Raw genomic sequence first — 9,775 nt, 5'->3', positions numbered from 1 at the left:
AATGTAATCTCAGTGGCCAAATAGTACAAAAAGATGGACGTTTCAACAAGACCATGACCCCAAACAACTCAAGACTGGTTTCTTGAAAGGGTCGAGATGCTGGCATGGCCTAGCCAGTCTACTGACTTGAATCCAGTTGAAAATTTGGAGGATTTCGAAATTCCAAAAGTTGTTACTTTGGCAGACAGACAGCCACATTTTCTACATGTAAAGAAATTCTGTGGTCACAAACTGACCGTTGCTAAAAGTCTAGATGATGGCTAACACAAATTGTGCACCAATGAATGAGCTACCGGCACATATAGCAAGGTGGTTTCTAATGACATGGTTGGTAAGTGTGGTTTCTACCTGTACTAACTATGCCATAGACTCATTGTTCATTCTTATTCAAAAACTTTCTATTTACATTTATTAGCATTTAATAAGCAAAAAACAGCTCCCTGAACTCCTCCTTGCTGCATTGTCTGTTATCAGTTGTCAGCAGGTTGATATCACTGACAATGCAGGACTCACACTTGCAATATACATTTCATCCAGCAGAGGGTGCCTTGGTTCACTAGTTCAGTGAACGAAACGTGGTCTTTTGTTTCTTGCCACAGGTGGAACATGACACTCACTCGGCCATTGGAGTGCTTACACCACATTTCATATCACACAAGTACCACATTTATTTTAACATATTGGAAATCCACATCTTTTAACATGATATTGGAGCATAAACACATTTTACAGTACAATATTTCATATTTTGTAATAATGAGATTACATAGGCTCCATTGCATGTACACAGACCAGCAAACCACTCCTTGTTTCTACCCTCACTGTCCATTTTATCAGCACTACCTACCATATTTGTGCACTTTGTAGTCCTGCAATTACAGACTGTAGTGCATCTGTTTCTCTGCATACTTTGTTACCCTGTTCTTCAGTGGTCAGGACCCCCATAGGACCACCACAGAGCAGGTATTATTTGGGTGGTGGATCATTCTCAGCACTGCAGTGAGACTGACATGGTGGTGGTGTGTCCACTCACTGTCCACTCTATTTGACACTCATACCTTGCTGGTCCACTTTGTAGATGTAAAGTCAGAGACGATAGCTCACAGTCACAGGACGCTGACCACAGGACGCTGTTGGCTGGATATTTTGGTTGGTGGACTATTCTCAGTCCAGCAGTGACACTGAGGTGTTTAAAAACTCCAGCAGCACTGCTGTGTCTGATCCACTCGAACCAGCACAACACACACTAACACACCACCACTACATCAGTGTCGTTGCAGTGCTGAGAATGACCCACCACTCAAGTAATACCTGCTCTGTGAGGGTCCATGGAGGTCCTGACCACTGAAGAACAGGGTAAAAGGGGGCTAACAAAGTATGCAGAGAAACAGATGGACTACAGTCTGTAATTGTAGAACTACAAAGTGCACCCATATAGTAAGTGGAGCTGATAAAATGGACAGTTTTGATGAAGTGGCCAGTCGGTGTACAGACGGGGGACAAAAAAAACAGAATAAATGAGTGGAGAAACAACAACAAACTGCTGCTTCCAGACAGGTTGTGCTGCATGATACAGTTAAGAAATGAACATCCTACCATGCTGCATATATAAAAATGCTGAACAGGCCCACTTGACCTCTGGTTTAGATCAAGACAGCAAGAGGAAAAGATCTAAGCCATATTGAAAGAGGGTTCATTATTGGGTCATGGATGGCAAGAGCTTCAGTCACAAGAACTACTCAACTAGTTCTGTTTACTGTTTAAATAGAAGCAGTAACTATAGTGACATCTTCGCTCAGATCTTTGAGAAAGACATCCGTAAACAATTTGAAGTGCATTCAGTGACCATTTTGCTCATGCATTAGTGCAGTATGTAGGGAAAACAGAAGAGGTTGGAAAACGAGCACATAAAAATGAATTATGAGTGTTTTTGTACTTAAAATCACACAAACCTCACAAGTGGACCTTGGGGATTAAAAAAAAAAAGAAAAGTATGATCCTCCTCAGTCCTGAGACTAGACACTTTAAAAACAAGCACTGTTTTGTTATGTAACGTGTTCAGTGCTGTGTACTAAATAACATGATACATTAATGAATTATATTTTTTTACTGGGAAGCATATAATATTCAGTGTTCAGTATACTAGACATTTGGAAGTAGGCACATAAAGGCCTGATGCCATTTCACCCCTTGCCCCTACCACTCAGCCTTTAGCCCTCCGTTTTGCGCATTCACGTCTAGGGGTAGGGTGTCCCAATTTGTGTTGAGATAGAGGGGTAGGGCGAAGTGTTAGGGCTACAAACAGAGATTTTTCAGATACACACTCCAGAGTGTTATGAGAAAAAAGAAAAAAATGACAAGATGGCTGCGCGAGCAACCAAAGGAACCCACAAATGTGAGGATTTTCTCTGTTAAAAAATTACGACAACTATTGTATTATCTTACTTTAATGTCATTTCAATGTATTATGGTTCTTTTCACAAAAAATCACTAGTAGTATGACGATGTTTCAGTAGCTACATAGCTAAATTTCCACGTAAACCACCTGAAGTTTAAGGTTGGACGAGAAAATTCGAACAAGAAGCTGGTGAATAGCTGACTTCAGCCACATATCACTGAAGAATTAGGGGTGGGTGATAATAAATAATGCCTCGTTGAAGGCATATGATTCTCTAAATGTAACTAAAGACCAGCAGTGAGGAGCTGAACTTTATCCTCCTCTGCTGTCACTGCAGACTGGCAGGGTCGCCTACAGAGCAGTGCTAGTAGCCTGTTAATGAAGTAATGTTCTTTCTATTTGAGGGTCCCATTTCGTAGGGGACAATTTCAACCACTGCCCCTTGGAACTCAGTTCTAAGGGGTAAAGTGACACTCGAAAACAAGTGGTAGGGGTAAAAATAAGATAAGAGATAATTTATTATCACCAACAACAGACCCAAAGCAAGTGCTGAATGTTTCCTCAGTTTACTGGATGCACAGTTGCATGAAACTCTTAAAACCACGCCAACTTCTGCATGAATGGCTCCTAACATATCAAATTATTTTTACATAATAACATTAAGCAAAGAGGTTAAATTCGAAGCATATAAGCAAATCGCTGCTGTCGGAACAAAACTTTGTATCTCCTTTTGACGTTTTTCAGTTTTTGGCGTAATTTGAAAATACCTGTTGCCCTTAACACTGTGCGCAAATGTTATGATGAATGGACCAAAAGAAACGGCCCTAAATTACTTGGAACAAAGTCTGGTTCCATTGGCTCACATTAACAGTAAAGTATGTTTTTTCCTTCTCCTGTGAAGTTACCATTTTGGAGATATGAGGTTTTGATCAGACAACTTTGAGATAGTGTACAGAATGAAGGCCATTGATGCAAAAAACATGTGAACCTTTAGGATAATGGCAGATTGAAAAGAGGGCAGTCAGAGTTGTTCTTATCAGTTCAGACACCTCTGATCTGCCCCAGATTAACACATTTTTTGATTAATAAAAGCACAAATTTAGTTTTGCTTGTCTCCTAAGTGGAGTTACTAGGAGCTGGAAACATCACATGTTCATGGGTCTCCAAGAGTGAAGTTCAAGGTAGTTTATCACAGACAAACCACTGCCGTCCAAAAGAACCACCCCACTAGGAAATTCAAGTATTTAGAAAGGTTTGTGGTCACTGTACATACTACACATTGCAAAAACTAGTGTCTTACGAAGTTCTGAAATGATTTTAATTCTAGTCGATTTATCTAATATTTCCCATTTTGAGATGGTTGTGCACTCATTATAAAGTGATCTATCTTATGTCTAGACATTTTTCACTTATTTTAGGTAATTTTATTAAGTAAAATTATCTCACTATACTGGCAGATAGTTTTACTGGTTTTAAGCACATTTCTTGCAACAAGCAAAATTATCTGCCACTATAGTGAGATAATTTTACTTATTAAAATGACTTCAAACAAGTCAGTAATATTTAGAAAGAAGTTAAATAATCTTAAATTAATCATTTTACTTGACAAGATACCAGTTTTTGCAGTGTAAGGCCAGTTTTTTGTTCAGGTCAGTTATTTTGATGGTAATAAATATGTTTATTTTGCAAAATCATGCAGATTTTGCACATAATTCTAAACATCCATTGTGTATTGGCCAGTGAAATCCATTGAAATTACAAAGAAAAAAAGCTATAAAAAAACAATAAAATAAATAAAATAAGATTTTATGTATAACAAAACAAACAAAAACCTTGAATGTGTTTTGTAAGGCATAAATCAATTCTAATCAAGCATAATTTATTTACATTCAGTCCAGATGTCCAGGTTACTGGAGATTAAACTTTGTCTCAAAATTTGTGTATGTACAAATAAACACAATTTCTTTGTTTACCTTTCATAGTCAGGTCCTTTCAGAAGGAGATACATACAAAAACAGTTCTGAAACAAATACAGGATCATTTAGAAACTATGGTACATTCGGTCTTGGACATTGTGAGCGTCCATCTCGCCGGCTAGCATGTTTGTTTAATTTATGACAAGAAAAAAAATAAAAGCTTCTATAACCCCTTAACAAGCCATGGGCCCACCGGCAGGCCCAAAGTTATATTACATAATTATTATTATTATTTATAACCTACGAATAGCTGCATTACTTTGCATTGAAGTCCCTGTAGTTGCTGAATAAGAAGCCTTAGTATGTCATAAGTTCTTCAGAAGCACATTAAAGTGAGTGGGGTGATATACCTGCTTCTACAGAGCTAAAATTCCTGGGAAATATGTCCTGTAAGGGGTGATATGGGTCCTTTAAGATATAATTAAATATAATAAAGATATAATAAAAAATTTAGCTTTTAATGATGTTTTATTGTCTAACCTTTATTGCCGTAAAAGGCCTGCATTGTGAACACTCTGAAATACATTGCTGTAACATTCAGACAGGACAGGTGGAGGATATTAAGGCTAATAGCGCCCCCCAGTGGAAGAATTATGCAGTTTTCTGTCTGACTATCCTGAATGAGGTAAGACTGAGAGGAGTGACTGCAGTGTACATCCATGCTGAACAATAAACACAGTATGTTTCATAGACCTGATCTGGTAGACATATTTATCTTTTATCTGAACCAGCATTAGTTCAAAGTATTCAGACCTTTGATTTGTACAAGTATTGTGTTATGATCTTTTAAACCCAACACATTAACTGAGATTTCATATTCAAAAATGCTGTCCCATGTTTTCATGTCAGTACTGAAAAAAAAAGTTTTAGTCTGCAGGTGGAGCCTTATTTTAGTCCTGCCCCTGCAGCAGTTAGGTCCCACTGAGTGTGTTTACATGCACTTAATAATCCGATCATAATATCTGCAGTTATTTGATTATTGAAATGGTCGTGTAAACAGCACACTCCGATTTCTTGGATCAGAGTAAAGTCTAGAAATCTGATTTTTGCTCAGGAATCAGATTTCTCAGTGCATATAAACTCTTACTCTGATTTCTTTCGGATTTCTCAGTCTGCACAGGTGCAAAAACAGAGTGCGGTACCGGAAACAAGCAAGCAGCGTTGCCGCGAGACGCAGCCAAACACTTTTGGAGTGATGCTGAATCCAAGTACAAGCTTGACAAAATGAAAGAAATAAAATTTTAAATTTCTTCATCTTCTAGATCATGTATGTTCATATTTTCAGGTAAAGTGCCGCAATGTTTTTAGAAAAAGCTGAGTCATGAAGTTTGAGTTTTACGTTAACGTTTACGTTGCGTCTTCTTCTGTGAGTTTATTGGCTGGTTGCAAAGCAGAAATCCGATTTTTGCCTGAATCTTGTAAACCCAGATTTTCCTATTCAAAGTCTTTGGGCTCAAAACATTTCTGAATCTCCGCGTTAACATGTATAACATAATTTTGTATTAATGCTTAAATATTCATTGCATGTCAAACGTGTTATGATGCTAATTTTCAGTATTTGGATTTTGTCGCTCTTGGGAAACATGTGAATCATGATGCTTTACCGCCACCTACTAGTGTAGTGTTATTGCTCAAACAACAGACAGAGCCAACAGACCAAATAATGGAAAATAAATCCCGTTTTTAATTTATTTTAAAATATATTCTGAACAATGCGTTTTGTTAGAATTTTTATATGCATAAATACACTGAATTGTTGAACAGTTCAAAGTGTGTAATCCCTAAAAGTTCAAAAGAAAGTTACACAAAGCCATTTTTAACTTTCACTCCCTCTAAAAGTTGAAGTTTATTGGCTCCTCCTTAAAGGGGGTGTTACTCTTGTGTCATTTCCCCTGTCTGATGAGGTCAGCTCAGCGTAGCCACAGGTAAGCGCTCACCTCACTATATCATGAATAATCCAAATGAAACGAAGGGGCTACAATCACATAGGCTTTAGGTTTCGTTGTTGGTTGTAAAGTGTGCAGTAATTCCTATGATGAACATGCATGTATGTCCAGATTTGAGGCCTCCCATTGGCAGAGACCTTAAAAACGTGTAAACATGTTGTTTTTGTCACGTTATCACAAATAAATTTTATGTGTTAACGTGCAAAATTTTATTAACGTGTTAAAACATGTTTAAACATGTTTTGAGCCCAAAGGCCTTCCATATTTTCCCATTACTGACATTAAAGGATTACTGACAAAATCTGATTTTCTGCAGTTATCAGATAATTAAGTACATGTAAACACACTCATTATTTTGAAGTAAATGTGTCCAAAAGTCAAAAAAAAAATCAGTGTGTAACATTAAGGATTGTCACTACCGAAACACATTTTCTGCAAACTTGTTTGTGTTGCAATTTAAAATATTATGATTTTATGTCTGTACAACTGCTCAAAGCTGTGTTTGCTAGTCACATACTGGCTAGTGTTTTCGAGTTCTGCTCAAAATGAGCTAAAATGGTCACTTCCGAAACAGCCACTATTGAAACATCTGGTAAAGTTTTGGTAGTGTTATGGTTGTTTTGGTAGTCACAAAAAGTCTGAACTCTATTCTAAATCTAATTTGGTATAATTATCCATATATTTATATATATATTTAGGGTGTAACAATATCAACACGGTATTGATTTTTTTTTTTTAAATATTAGTTCAGAACAGTGTATTGAAATTAAAAACTAGTTATAGTTCATGAGTCTTAGTGTCAGATTTTGCCCATAATATAAATGTGCTTCTATCATATATTGCTTTAACACTTTAGTGGGGAGGGTGAAAATGGAGACATGCTATAATATTTTGTGTATGATCAGGTTTTCATAATGTTTATAGCTCAACTGCACCATTTTATAAGATCACTATGGGACATGATACTTGGCAAATGTTTATTTTTCTGCAATCTGCATAATATATAATGTAGAATCAAAACAAAATATCAACAACTGAATCAAATACTCTCAAGATCTTAGCATAAAAAAATCAAGCCTAAAAATATGTGTATCGTTACATCTAGGGGTCACAATATCACAATACACACACACACACACACACACACACACACACACACACACAAACACACACACACACACACACATTATCTAAGCCGCTTATCCTAATGGGTCAGGATAAGCGGAAGGCAGGAAACACCCTGGACAGTTTGCCACTTCATCACAGGGATATCATGATGCTTCAAGACATTACACAACATACATATTAAGTTTTTCTGAGTTTTGATCAGTTGGAGCAGATAAAAATGTGCCCCATAAAAATATACTGTAAATGGCTATGAACGGTTTTTATTCAAACAGGACTAGTTATGGGTCTCTTTTTAACCCCTTAAGTCTCCAAGGCCTTCTGACAGGCCCAAAGTTTTATTACACACGTCTGTACCCTATGAATAGCTCAACCATTGCACTGAAGTCCCTGTAGTTACTGCATAATAATCCTTACTATGTAATAAGACTATAAGGGGTTAATGAAACATGCAGTTGGTCAATGTTCTTTTAGTGCTGATGCTAAGCTCAGGAAAGCATATTATGCTGTAACATGGCATAATTTATCATTATCACGATCAATACCATCAACCTGCCCACCCCTAGTTATACCCCTGATAAACGCTCTTATGCAAAAGTTTGGGCACCCTGGTCAGATGACACAATCAGCTGATTTTCTATGTGAAAATAAGTGAACACATCGTCTACAGGGAACTCGCTTAAATATGGAATTTGTACTGTTTTTAGTGGACAATTTCTGTTCCTTTTGCCTAGTTAAACATATTGGAAAACAATAAAACATAAACGTATTTTTCCCATTATGTTAAATTCAGTGATGGTGCATTAAAATGTTAAAGTGTTCTCTGTAAAAACGTGTTCACTTATTTGCACTTCAGAAAATCATCTGATCATGTCATCTGACCGGGGGCCCAAATTTTATATGTCCTTCTAGATCAATACTCTTACTTTTAGATACTTGAGCAGATAAGATTGTTCTTCATGTTGGGTGAAGCTCACTGATCTAGCAGTTGTACAAAGCAGCAGACATTCAAAGTCTCTCTGCTCCATCAATAACATCCAAACATACCTGCAAACACATTAATATAAACTGTACTTTACTGTATCCACTGCAGGGCTTCAACAGAGGTGGGATCTCTTGAGGGCGAGCACAATTATAACACAGCGTTGTGAGAATCTGAAGAGCAGGAACACCATGGCGTGTCACTTGGTAAGCATATCTGATGAGGAGAGAGAGAGAGAGAGAGAGAGAGAGAGATAATGACCTAATAGCTGAAAGAAAGCAATGAGGTCATACCCACCTGACTCATACTCCCAGCTGAGCGGAGTGTTTCCACTCAATGCATAAGCGGAAACCTTTGTGTTTGTGAAAATACCTGATCAGTGATCACGCCTGACTCACAAGGGTTCTTTAGTAAGGAAAATGGTTCTATATAGAACCATGAACACTCAAACAACACTTTGTATGATTAAAGGGTTCTTTGCAACATGAAAGTGTTCTTCAGACTGATGGAGAAGGTGCTGTAGATGGTTCTATATAAAAGCTATAAAAAAAAACCTTTTCAAAAAGGTTGTATATAGAAGCATAATCAACATCCTTTCCATCAATCTAAAGAACCATTTAATCATGCAAACACTCTGAAAAAATTGGTGCTTCAAAGGTTCTTTAGATTGATGGAGAATGTGCAGCAGATCTTTGAAAAGGGTTCTATTTAGCACCAAAAAAGAGTTCTTCTATTGTTATGATGTCAAGCTTGTCATAATAGAGGAACCCTTTTTTAGTGCTAAATAGAACCATTTTCAAAAAGGTTTTATATAGAACCATCTATAGCACATTCATGCACGTTCTCCATCAATCTGAAGAACACTTTCATGATGCAAAGCACACTTTAATCATGCAAAGGATTCTTTTGAGTGTCCATGGTTCTATATTGAAGAACTATCTTTTTTAAGAGTGTAGAAATCTGAACTAATGAGAGTTTGTGAGTTCTGGTTCTATACAGCACCCAAAAGAGTTCTTTTATTGTTACAGTCTTAAGCTTGTAACAATAGAAGAACCCTTTTGGGTGCTACATAGAACCCTTTCTTAAAGGTTCTATATAGAACTGTCTATAGCACATTCATTGAGTGTTCATGGTTCTATATAGAACCATTTTCTTTACTAAAGAACCCTGTAAGAATCATCTTTTTTTAAAAGTGAAGGGTTCTCTGAGTGTTCATGGTTCTATACAGAACCATTTTCTTTACCAATGAACCCTTGAAGAATCATCTTTTTTAAAAGTGAAGGGTTCTCTGAGTGATCATGGTTCTATAAAGAAGCATTTTCTTTACTAAAGAACCCTTGAAGCACCA

The sequence above is a fragment of the Colossoma macropomum genome, unplaced genomic scaffold (genome assembly GCF_904425465.1).
Source record: "Colossoma macropomum unplaced genomic scaffold, Colossoma_macropomum, whole genome shotgun sequence".
NCBI classification, from domain to species: domain Eukaryota; kingdom Metazoa; phylum Chordata; class Actinopteri; order Characiformes; family Serrasalmidae; genus Colossoma; species Colossoma macropomum.
Note: the sequence above shows the minus strand (reverse complement) of the source record.